General features: G+C 30.6%; 1 long non-coding RNA gene across 1 annotated transcript; it reads right to left on the minus strand.

Moving 5' to 3' along the window:
- Positions 1-2,605: 2,605 nt before the first annotated feature.
- On the minus strand, positions 2,606-13,108 carry LOC111620275. Its single transcript, XR_002755893.1, has 3 exons — positions 12,963-13,108; positions 12,783-12,848; positions 2,606-2,676 (listed from the first exon to the last, which is right to left on the minus strand). It is a non-coding gene; the product is annotated as an uncharacterized LOC111620275 (long non-coding RNA).
- Positions 13,109-13,523: the final 415 nt, after the last annotated feature.

The following is a 13,523-nucleotide window of genomic DNA, read 5'->3' on the forward strand; positions in this document are numbered from 1 at the left end:
TGTTCCGCGACGAAGACAAGCTTTGAACAACGGGCGTAGTCGAATGGTGCACACTCCGTAAGTAATCCTATAATTTTTTGTTTATAGCATAGTTTATACGGATTACTCCCAAAAAATTATACGTGTTTTGGAAACGTTGAGTGGAATTAGTCTAGAATCGGTTAATTTTATAGAAGAAAACCTTTCAAACAGCCTTAGTCCGTAAAGTTCACACCTATCGGGCTGCGATTGGCTCATGTATTTAATCATTCCTACAACGTAAAATTCGATTAGCGTGGAACGTATCTAAGCGTTATAGGGGGGTCTACTGTACTTGATTTATATAACTACAAAAGTTATCTTACTTAATGGTTTATCACATCAAGTGATCAATCTAACACATTTTAAAAATTCTTTAAATTGTGTAAAGCATAAAAAAAAATGTTTAAAATATGTTAGATTGGTCACTTGATGTGATAAACCCTTGTGTAAGATAGTATTTGATTTATACAACTATGAATGTTATCATATAACATTAAAACAAACGCCACATAAAGTGTTTGGTTATTTCAGTCTACCATTGTAATGTTTATCTACTTGGATTTTATGAAATAGCACAATTTCATTGGTTAAGTAGACACCAATTGAAAATATCATAATTTTTTTAAGATATAATTAACATTAGGAAAAAATATGATAAGAAGTTGTACCACTTACAGCCAAATAGCAAATGGTAATCTGCCAATGAATCAATTTCGTGAAAAATGGACCAAATATTTAAACTCGGCACCCTATAAAATCACTTAAGACATATTTTGTGCTCACTGCTAATCTCGTATTATATAATTTTCCTATTCAAATGTCACCATTTGGTCTGGTAGAAAGAAAGGACTGTTGCAGAAGGGGATTAAAGTAATTTGACCAAAAGTACTCATTGACCTCATCCTGAAAAGATGATGATCAAGGACTAATTAATACAAGTCCACTATTAATATTTGAAAAGTGATTTGTTTTGGATAGGTTGTGATGGCCCTGCATGTGATTGAAGTCGTTAACCTTAATTTCTGAAAGACTTCATATATCTTGTTTAAATAAAAAAATCTTGTAAAAATAATAATTGCAAGAACAAGAATGATTGCTTTTATGTGATAATAGTGTTTATATTTTTGCAACAGATTGTATAAACTAAGTATGTCTCTTAAATATCATGTTTATAGAAAATTATTGGGCTGCAATTTTAAAAAATTGTAAACCTATAAATTCCAATTATCATCTGCCTATCTATCTGTCCTTCCTCAATCTAGAGAAAGGAGTTAGATGATAGTTGAGACCAGAAATGGAAAGCTTAAGGACAAGAGGCCCCAATTAACTATATACAAACTTCTGGTCTAAACTGGAAGTCATGTTACTTCAATTCTAAATTTTACCCTGAACAGAGTTAGATAACCAGCACAACTATACTGCTAACAGAAAAAGTATAATGTACAAGGGCAAGACACCACTAAAAGAATTGAGAACGTTATAACAAAAAATTGCAGCCTGGCATTGTGACAATGTCACAATAAATAATCGCTTGTTAGAATTAGTTTAATTTATTTGGTTACAGCAATGCAACAAGTGAGCAATCTGCTGAGAGGGAATGAATCTCAGGAAGACTCTTATGGAAACCTGGACCCTATTTAGGTATTACAAACATGAATAAAACCCAGAAAATGCCCTTTGGCCATGTACGAACCAACGACTGACTACTGGTGTTTGGTGGTTTTAATCCACTCGGTTACTGGAAGGTACTTATTAGANTATATACATATGAAATGTACTATAATACTGAATATTTCATATCAACCATAATAATATCTATATTTGTTGAAGGAGCATATTCAGAGGGTGCAGCAATACCATACCTTGATACTAAAACAATCAGTTTTGTTAGTTTAAAATAAAAATAAATAGAATAATGCATATGACACAACTTCAATGACAGAAAGTAATTAAGTAATTTTATATAAATAGAAAAAAAGAGAAAACTTTAAACTGATTATTTCTTGAAAACATGTGAGAAAATATGAAGCATGCAGCATTCTGAGCAATAAGCAGTGAGTTGCATTCTGGGCTTATTGCTCAGAATGCAAGCTCTTTTTCCAAGAACTATATCCAACATCTCAGCATCAAGCCATCATAGCTTTGAATTGTATTGATATCTGTATCTGCATTTTATCTCAAATTTCTTTTTTTTTTTTTTTTGCATCTATTAGCAAAACATATCCTAAGGTACAAAAAGTCCTTAGAACACATTTGGTATGATTTACTAGGTCAATTTTGGGTGTGTAAACACTCAAAAAATTTTCCCATATAATATAATAATTATTACTTCTTCACTTTATATCATTTCAGTTTACGAAAGATTTTGTAGGAATGCTCTATTTTGGATATTGGAAGAACCTATATTCATTTTTTAAAATTTTGTACTGGCTTCAAAAAAGAATCATTCACTTTTGCTGGCTTATCGGTTTGGTGGTATACTAGAACAATTATTATTAATATTAACCAGTAATTGGTTGTTGTCTTTCATCAAATTTTTAATTAACTTCATAAATTAAATTTTATTTAGTATGATTAAACTATAATCTTTACCTGTGTTTCACTTTTCTTTATACCAAAACACATCAAGACTCCTGATTGATCACCAACAGCAACCTAATAATCATTTATTTATTTATCAAAATTTATTTTAACATTTATTTAGTTATTTTAACATTCTAACATTTATTTATTTATCAAAATAGTTTATTTTACAATGCTAGTATTTAACATAAAGAAAATATAGAAAATCTCATCTTCAAGTTATGTACTTTTGTAAAGTATAGTATCAATATTAAATAGAAATTGCATTAAAAGAACTTATATATTCTATTATTATTGTATATATTATATATTATTGTATATTGTACAGTATTTGAATATGATGTCTTTATCAGATTTATTGAATTGATAGAAATGAACTTATATCAAAAATCAGTTTTGTAATTTGATAATTTTCATAATTATCATCATTATTACTATAGTCATGATTTAAATAATGATACCTGGTTGATACCAGGTGCTAAGTATTATGCTTGACTGAGGTTAATTCATAGATAGTAAAAATAATTATTTTAACATTATGTGTACTGTAAGCTTGTGACTCCAAGGTTAAAGTTTATAAGTACATACTTGCTGTTTCTGTAGTGCAATGTAAATGGCATAATTAAAATTTAAAGTTTGTAGATTATTATATACTGTAGTTTATGTGATATGATATTTGTGAAAAAGGATACTATATAATAAATATCTTATTTATAGGCATTTTATTTTATGGGAAAATATACAGGTATTGTATATTGAACATATTGTGGTGTTTGGAATGCATATGTCTATGATGTAATTTTATTTTGTTTCCAATAAATGTAATATATGATCATTTTTAATATACTGTTTTATCTGTATAACACTTTACTACTGTATTATAAATGTATAACACTTTCCCCATGGGGGAAATTTTTCGAAAAATCCTTTCTTAGTATACATTCTCTTGATGTACCCTATTAAAATGCAATCAAAAACGCAAAAAACTGTAATAGTATAACAGAATAGTATAACAGAAGCCAAGTTCTTCACAGTAAGCCTTAATCCTGTTCCTCTCCCCCGTGGGGGAATATCGAAAAATCCCTTTTTAGTGTATATTCTGTTGACGTACCCTATTAAAATGCAATCAAAAACACAAAAAATCACATCTAAAATAGTATAATAGAAGCAGAGTTCTTTACAGTAAGCCTTAATCCTAACCATCCCCCCAGTGGGGGGGAATTTCAACATGTATATTATATAAAAAACACGTGCGTGTTCGAATACAATGTAGTGTCAAAATTTCAAAAAAATTGGTAGGAACAAACGAACATTACATTTTTATTTATATAGACAGAAAGAAGATGATCTGCTTTAGTTCATCCTCACAGAAAAGCAAACTTAGGTCGTCGTACTCATAGCATCATCTGTTGGACATAAAATCTTTAACCTAGATGATATCTTTTAATTTATATGAATGTTTACCGCAATAATATACAGCCTATGTCCACCCTGAAGTTTCATTCTAAATATTGGTGAAAGAATTTTTGAAATTGAATGAGTAATTTCGGAGATTACCTGCTACATCCAAACTTACAAACATTACCTCTTTATAATATTAATATAGATAATGCATTCTGATCAAATAACTCTTAAAAAGAAATCAAACCCAGCACTAGACTGAGAGATTATGACGTGTATTTCGTAAAAAATAGAAATATCATCGAGACATTAAGTGTAGTCCTTATAAAGCCATATTTAGTTCATGCTTAAAAGGGATCATCCTTACCTAATGATGTTGAAGCAAATGTTTGCACCAAAGAGGAATTACAAGAAATAATTGAATCACTAGTCAAAATCAATGTAAATTAGAAGAACCCAATGAAAATATTTCAGAAAAACATTAAAAATGAACAGCCATCACTCAACCAATCTGACGTGACCATCCCCAATTTGTCAACCAAAGTACAGTCTAGTATGGAAGTGATCAGTCTTTCTATGATCTAGAACAAAAAAAAAGAAGTTCAGAAGAAGTGAGAGAATGCAAAAGCAGGTTTTTAAACCTGTCTTTGCATTCTCTCATAACTTTTTATCTATTATGTGTCCGATCCAAATATAGACCCCGAATTTAAGAAAGACAGAATTATCCGCACCACACAGCACATACACCATATCAAGTGGCTGGAGGCGGCCAGCACATACTTAGCTAACCTTAAGGATAATCAATGCATCAATTATAAAGAAGAGATTACGCTATCAGTAGCGTGGCTAGTGCTTATGAACAGTAATTTATGATAGCCGTATTGGAATTGACTGCACAAGACAGATAATGACGTAAACAGGAAATGTGCATTCGAACATACATATTTTCAAATTTGAACTTTTACGGGCATTTCCATCAGAGATTCAAAAATATACCTAAAGAAGAACCGTCATTAGGGTTTGAAAATGTTAGTAAAAAGCTATTTTTGTTTGTTAAAGAGCTATTCTGGTTCGTTACAATTTAGTAGAAAGAGAACACACTGGTAACAGGTTAGAAAGAGTTTTTATTAGTATTCTCCGGTGTTGAGATAAAGATGTGTAGTAACTTTTTATCTCTTTGCAACTTGCTCAAGCAAAGAAACTGGAAAAAATAGAAGAGCCGAAGGAATATGATATTAATATTAGCTATCGAAGATGACAAGTACCATCACTTGAGGAGAACAAACAAGGAACATCTTTCATAATCATACATCTGAAATCAGTTTGTGCTTTGTAACAGACAATTTCTAGAGTAGAGAATGTACCAAATATCATGGACCCACCAAATAGAAATTGCATTAAAAGAACTTATATATTCTATTATTATTGTATATATTATATATTATTGTATATTGTACAGTATTTGAATATGATGTCTTTATCAGATTTATTGAATTGATAGAAATGAACTTATATCAAAAATCAGTTTTGTAATTTGATAATTTTCATAATTATCATCATTATTACTATAGTCATGATTTAAATAATGATACCTGGTTGATACCAGGTGCTAAGTATTATGCTTGACTGAGGTTAATTCATAGATAGTAAAAATAATTATTTTAACATTATGTGTACTGTAAGCTTGTGACTCCAAGGTTAAAGTTTATAAGTACATACTTGCTGTTTCTGTAGTGCAATGTAAATGGCATAATTAAAATTTAAAGTTTGTAGATTATTATATACTGTAGTTTATGTGATATGATATTTGTGAAAAAGGATACTATATAATAAATATCTTATTTATAGGCATTTTATTTTATGGGAAAATATACAGGTATTGTATATTGAACATATTGTGGTGTTTGGAATGCATATGTCTATGATGTAATTTTATTTTGTTTCCAATAAATGTAATATATGATCATTTTTAATATACTGTTTTATCTGTATAACACTTTACTACTGTATTATAAATGTATAACACTTTCCCCATGGGAAAAATTTTTCGAAAAATCCTTTCTTAGTATACATTCTCTTGATGTACCCTATTAAAATGCAATCAAAAACGCAAAAAACTGTAATAGTATAACAGAATAGTATAACAGAAGCCAAGTTCTTCACAGTAAGCCTTAATCCTGTTCCTCTCCCCCGTGGGGGAATATCGAAAAATCCCTTTTTAGTGTATATTCTGTTGACGTACCCTATTAAAATGCAATCAAAAACACAAAAAATCACATCTAAAATAGTATAATAGAAGCAGAGTTCTTTACAGTAAGCCTTAATCCTAACCATCCCCCCAGTGGGGGGGAATTTCAACATGTATATTATATAAAAAACACGTGCGTGTTCGAATACAATGTAGTGTCAAAATTTCAAAAAAATTGGTAGGAACAAACGAACATTACATTTTTATTTATATAGACAGAAAGAAGATGATCTGCTTTAGTTCATCCTCACAGAAAAGCAAACTTAGGTCGTCGTACTCATAGCATCATCTGTTGGACATAAAATCTTTAACCTAGATGATATCTTTTAATTTATATGAATGTTTATCGTAATAATATACAGCATATGTCCACCCTGAAGTTTCATTCTAAATATTGGTGAAAGAATTTTTGAAATTGAATGAGTAGTTTCGGAGATTACCTGCTACATCCAAACTTACAAACATTACCTCTTTATAATATTAATATAGATTAGTGTTTCTCAACCTGTAACGATTCGTCGCCCCCCTTCAACGTAGTATCGCCCCTTTCAATAAAACCGTTATGTAGTATCGCCCCCTTCAGTTCAAAATTCCGATGCCGAGGGCCAAGGCTAATGCCAAATTCGTACTGCATCGAATAGACTAGTGACTAGTATCATGTTATTTGTTTAATTATTGTACGATATAAAGAATAAAATATCTAATTATTCTTAATGTAATGTTTTACTATATCGCCCAGAAAATTGTTTTTCGCCCCCCAAATATAAATTGTTACTAATCGCCCCCTCAACGTAGAAAATCGCCCACATGGGGGCGATATCGCCCCCGTTGAGAAACACTGGTATAGATAAATGTTGTTCACCTAACTGAAGAGGGCCTTTAACACCAGAAGCCGAAATGCATTTTAGGGATATATAAGGCATTAATTAATTAATAATTGCTTCAAGTGTGTGATAACCTTTTCATTGTAATAATATTCTACGTATGTGTAATAAAGTACAGTAATATTTGTATTAAATTAATTTTTATATAACTAATTTTTATATAACGAATTCAACAAATGACAACATTAGACAGAAATTGTAAAATTTATTCGAATTAAATAACTGAATTTAAACGTGAGATTAATTTTCGGATTTTTTAAATCAACTTGGCAAATTTATCAGACAACAAATATTTCTTCTATATAATATGGCAACCATAGGTGGCTACTTATAGTATTACGTCATGGAATTGTAAAGATAAACAAGAAATCACGTGCGAAAACGTAATAGGAACAGGAACACGTAAAATCATTGTAAAGAAATTTTCATTAATTTGAAATGATGCTGGCAGGAAGATTAGCACTTGTTACAGGAGGTGGAAGCGGCATTGGTCGAGCAGTTTGTTCTCTGTTTGCGAAAGAAGGAGCCAGAGTGATCGTAGCTGATATAGACGAGAAAGCTGCATTAAATACTTTGGAAATAATATCAGGTTAGTAGAAGAAGTCACATAATCACATATTTGAACAATACAAGAATTGATCGAGTGGGGGCGAAAGGAAAGCATAAAATGCAAAAATTTTCAACGAAAAATTTCCCATCCTATGTTTTGTAATGGAATTGGGTGGATTTCCGCATAGGATTTCTTATCTTCATCTTATCAAATATGTTCATTTCTACTTTTCCCCTTGTTTTAAAACACAATTTCCTTGGATCTTTATCTCGATTAGCCAATTTTGATTTGCCAGTCTAGCAACACAGTCCTGACAGAAAAGTCATGTTTAACAAATAGATCTGCTGGGCTGACATAGTGGTAGCTCTTTTTGTCATGACTAGATCCAGCAATTCTAGTGTGAATCAAGCCTTAATAATTTTTAAGTGTCCTTAATCTAGTTGTAGAAATTCAGCATTTCTAGATACACTCAATAATTGTTCCTATTTTTTTAAAGATCTTTTTCAAGTAATCTATATATATTTTATATATTTAGTATACCAGTTTATTTAGCTATGGTATACTATGCAGCCTTAACTCTGTGTATTAAAGATGTCAGCAGTAAGTAATCTTATATTAGTAATATACTTTGTGTCTTGTAAGTATAGGTATCCCTCATATAACACGGTAATTCGATAAACAGTAGTAGTACGTTCTGAAAAAGTGCCATGTTATTCAAATCTGAGCTATATGAAACAAAGAACTAATGCAAAACATGGGGTTATGTTCCAGAAGTTAGCAAAAGTATACTATTATTTTTCATTACTCAGAGGAATATGTTTATTAAAGCAATCGATAATTTATTTCCAATCAATAATTCATTAACAAGCACAATTAAAATTACCATATTATGTGTTAATATTAATTTAAATTAATTTTAACATTTTCTTTTTACAAAATATTGTCGTCTTTTGAGCTTTTTTGTTGATCCTGATCAGAACTATCAGCAACATTTTCATATTTTTTAGTTTTATCATAAAAATTTTTATGAATGATGAATTAAAAATATGTTATTAATCAAAAATTTGTTCTAGCGGGTTGTGTTTGTTCAGTCAAGTACTGTGACTTTTTCCAGAATTTTCTTTGAGTACAGATATACTGCCATATTTTGTTTGTCATTTTAAGAATGATTGCTTACCTACAATTAAAAAAAGTTTAATAACACTTATCTAAAAATGTTTAAATAAACTTTTTTGTTTTTATATTGTCTACTTGGATCTTGTTTATTAATAGGACTTATACTGTTGTAGTTTCTGATTAGCAAAGAGAGAAAGTCTTAGGTAAAACAAACGATAAAACAAAATAAAGATACCTTTATTTATGTATTTTTACTGTATGCTTAAATAAACTTTACTAAATACAAAGATTAATCTATAAAAAGAAACAGAGTGACAGTCTTAAGGATTAAGTCTGAAAACAATGACAACACCTGGTTGATAGGAAAGTTAGTGCAATTGTTTTCTTCCTTGTCCTATCAGTTTTCATTAAAGTAAACCTGACGGAAAATAATTTGAAAATTTCAATATTCTAAAATCCATGGGCAAATTTGAGACAACATGCATGCTTACTTGAATGAAAAAAAAAAATCATAAAAAAGTCTATAAAATTTTGAAATTTTGTATGGATGATTTCCAAAACCATGTTAGGGTGAAACTGTGTTGTACAAGAGATACCTGTATTGTTTTTTTCTCTCCCTTCTTAAAAATTTTTGTGTATTTCATTAATGAAGTCTACAATATGTAAGTATTAATTAATTAAAAATATTATTATATACTGTGATAAAAATAAAATCAGATATGATTACACAATTCTAAGAGAATCATATAGAGGAAATGGACTAGAAGGAAAAATACAGTATTAATTAACGTAATATATACATATATATAGCAGCAATATGGGTCAACAGTTTTATGTTGTTTGAAACAATTCCAAAGTAATTGATAAGGAAATGCTAGAATTTGTAATAAGATTACTGGAAGTGCTAATAATAGATTTACATATTAACATATACTGTAAATCCTCTAAAATAAGACCTTACCAGAAAATCCTTACATGATTTTTCACGATGCTCATAATATGAACCCTATCCCTAAAATAAGCCCCAGTTAAGATTGATGCTAGATAATCGTATTTAATGTCTGTTGTAACCCACAACAGATGTATTGAATTTTAAAATAATAATATATAATTAAATATAAATACTGTAAATATTATTATTGGCATTAATATTTAAAAGAAATCAGTGATGTGCTGTCATTGGAAGCGGTGGAAGCGCTGCTTCCCTTGTATTTTCTAAAAAATAACTACATATTAATTTTAATTATATGAAAATAATCACACAATATTTTATTATAACCGCATTATGTATCTTATTACAAATTTCTGTACTATATTTGAAAAANAAAGCCTTAACCATAGATGATATCATTTAATTTATATGAATGTTTAACGGAATAATATACACCCTATGTCCACCCTGAAGTTTCATTCTAAATATTGGTGAAAGAATTTTTGAAATTGAATGAGTAATTTCGGAGATTACCTGCTACATCCAAACTTACAAACATTACCTCTTTATAATATTAATATAGATAATGCATTCTGATCAAATAACTCTTAAAAAGAAATCAAACCCAGCACTAGACTGAGAGATTATGACGTGTATTTCGTAAAAAATAGAAATATCATCGAGACATTAAGTGTAGTCCTTATAAAGCCATATTTAGTTCATGCTTAAAAGGGATCATCCTTACCTAATGATGTTGAAGGAAATGTTTGCACCAAAGAGGAATTACAAGAAATAATTGAATCACTAGTCAAAATCAATGTAAATTAGAAGAACCCAATGAAAATATTTCAGAAAAACATTAAAAATGAACAGCCATCACTCAACCAATCTGACGTGACCATCCCCAATTTGTCAACCAAAGTACAGTCTAGTATGGAAGTGATCAGTCTTTCTATGATCTAGAACAAAAAAAAAGAAGTTCAGAAGAAGTGAGAGAATGCAAAAGCAGGTTTTTAAACCTGTCTTTGCATTCTCTCATAACTTTTTATCTATTATGTGTCCGATCCAAATATAGACCCCGAATTTAAGAAAGACAGAATTATCCGCACCACACAGCACATACACCATATCAAGTGGCTGGAGGCGGCCAGCACATACTTAGCTAACCTTAAGGATAATCAATGCATCAATTATAAAGAAGAGATTACGCTATCAGTAGCGTGGCTAGTGCTTATGAACAGTAATTTATGATAGCCGTATTGGAATTGACTGCACAAGACAGATAATGACGTAAACAGGAAATGTGCATTCGAACATACATATTTTCAAATTTGAACTTTTACGGGCATTTCCATCAGAGATTCAAAAATATACCTAAAGAAGAACCGTCATTAGGGTTTGAAAATGTTAGTAAAAAGCTATTTTTGTTTGTTAAAGAGCTATTCTGGTTCGTTACAATTTAGTAGAAAGAGAACACACTGGTAACAGGTTAGAAAGAGTTTTTATTAGTATTCTCCGGTGTTGAGATAAAGATGTGTAGTAACTTTTTATCTCTTTGCAACTTGCTCAAGCAAAGAAACTGGAAAAAATAGAAGAGCCGAAGGAATATGATATTAATATTAGCTATCGAAGATGACAAGTACCATCACTTGAGGAGAACAAACAAGGAACATCTTTCATAATCATACATCTGAAATCAGTTTGTGCTTTGTAACAGACAATTTCTAGAGTAGAGAATGTACCAAATATCATGGACCCACCAATACCCAAGCAATTCCATTCTCCGAACACTGGGAGTTCGGTCATGGGTTTGTGCCTCTCCAGGACAGGCCAGCCACATGGAGTTTTCCAGGTTTTCTCCACGTTCGTAATGCCTGAATAGGGGCCAGTTACCCTTAAAAGACCTCCAGGAAAGCATCCCCCTAGGCCAGTGGTCAGCAACCTGCGGCTCGCGAGCCACATGCGGCTCCTTGGATGTGAAGCTGCGGCTCTTTAGTTCCATACGCAAATATTATTTATTTTATAAAAAAAAAAAAAACATTTAAAAATCGTTCTGAATCGATTAACGAGGATTAGGCACTGATTCTATCTCTCGGCCACTTGTACTCGCTTTTCACCGCACCCCTCCCCTGTGACACACGTCGTCACTGTCGTCAGTCCGTTGAAAGCTCTCGAATGACGCCGTCATCGGATGTTTCTATTATCTAATTTGTTATGAAAAACACTACTTATATATGAAAAAAAAAACATTTAAAAATCGTTCTGAATCGATTAACGAGGATTCGGCACCGATTCTATCTCTCAGCCACTTGTACTCGCTTTTCATCGCACCTCTCCCCCGTGACACGCGTCGTCACTGTCGTCAGTCCGTTGAAAGCTCTCGAATGACGCCGTCTTCGGAAATTTCTATGAGGTTTAATTCGCTTTCAACGGAAGACAATTCTGAATAAATAGATTAGTTTTTTTAATCAAAAAACTTTATTTATGCGAGTACTATTTATTGTTGGCAAGAAAAAATTTTGTGGCTCTTTAAAAACTTTGAAATTTTGTAAATTGTAATTTTTGGCTCTTCTGACTCAAAAGGTTGTCGACCCCTGCCCTAGGCAGATTGCCCAACCATGTTAGGTTGCCATAACTTAATAAAACAAACAAACAAACAAAACCAAATATCACTGACTCTTAGGAAGTGTGCAAGGAAAACATCAATTTTGGGAGGTGAGGGGTATCAAAGGTGGTCATGAAAAGGAAAGTGTAATTCAACCAAATGCATATGCAAGAAAAATGAAAAATCACATAACTCAAAATGTCATGATAGTTTGCCACATTTGAATAAGCAGCACAAATTATTTGAATTCTATATTTTTTACTAATAAATTTTTTGATATTTTTTTCTACACACAATTCCAATATTAAGCTAAAATAATTTTGTTTAGTTTCTTTACATTCATTAAATCATTGTCTTATTTCAAAAATGGGTCAAAAATGTTTTATATTTTTGAAAAACATTGCCTGCTAACCAAATTTTTATCAAGATAATTGCATACATACTCTCTGACAGCTGTTTTCTTCCGTCGGAGGTAAAAGCTTAGTTGTCTGTGGTGATGTCACGCCAACCTGTATCACGAAAAAAATCTCATAGAATAAATCATGAATGCCGGTAATTCTTTTACTGAGTTCATAAATTCCGTATATTGATTAATATACAGAAATATACATTTTAAAATTTACCTGTAGATAATCTACTCGATTTAAATTTAATTCCATCATGTTTGCTTCTATTAAAATTTAAGAAACTGAAATGTATGCAAACAAAACAAACGTGCTTCATCAGTAAATTTTCTTATGTATTGATTGGTAGTTGCGTCGGAAGGCGTGTCTTCTGAAACTTTGATCATCCTTACCTAATGATGTTGAAGGAAATGTTTGCACCAAAGAGGAATTACAAGAAATAATTGAATCACTAGTCAAAATCAATGTAAATTAGAAGAACCCAATGAAAATATTTCAGAAAAACATTAAAAATGAACAGCCATCACTCAACCAATCTGACGTGACCATCCCCAATTTGTCAACCAAANTTCTGAAACTTTTAAAACGCCATCTACAATTTAAATCTTCACCATCATTGTTTAAAAATTCTTTATTTAATTAAATATGATATACAGTATCTACATTGTTTAAATTTTGAGTATTGAAATTTAATTTAATATTTCATTTCCTGTATTTATTTAACATAATTAAAAAGTTAATATATTTATTGAATAATTAAAATAAGCAATTTCACAAAAG

This window comes from Centruroides sculpturatus, unplaced genomic scaffold (genome assembly GCF_000671375.1).
Source record: "Centruroides sculpturatus isolate CEXI.00-Female unplaced genomic scaffold, Cexi_2.0 scaffold4, whole genome shotgun sequence".
Taxonomy (NCBI): Eukaryota; Metazoa; Arthropoda; class Arachnida; order Scorpiones; family Buthidae; genus Centruroides; species Centruroides sculpturatus.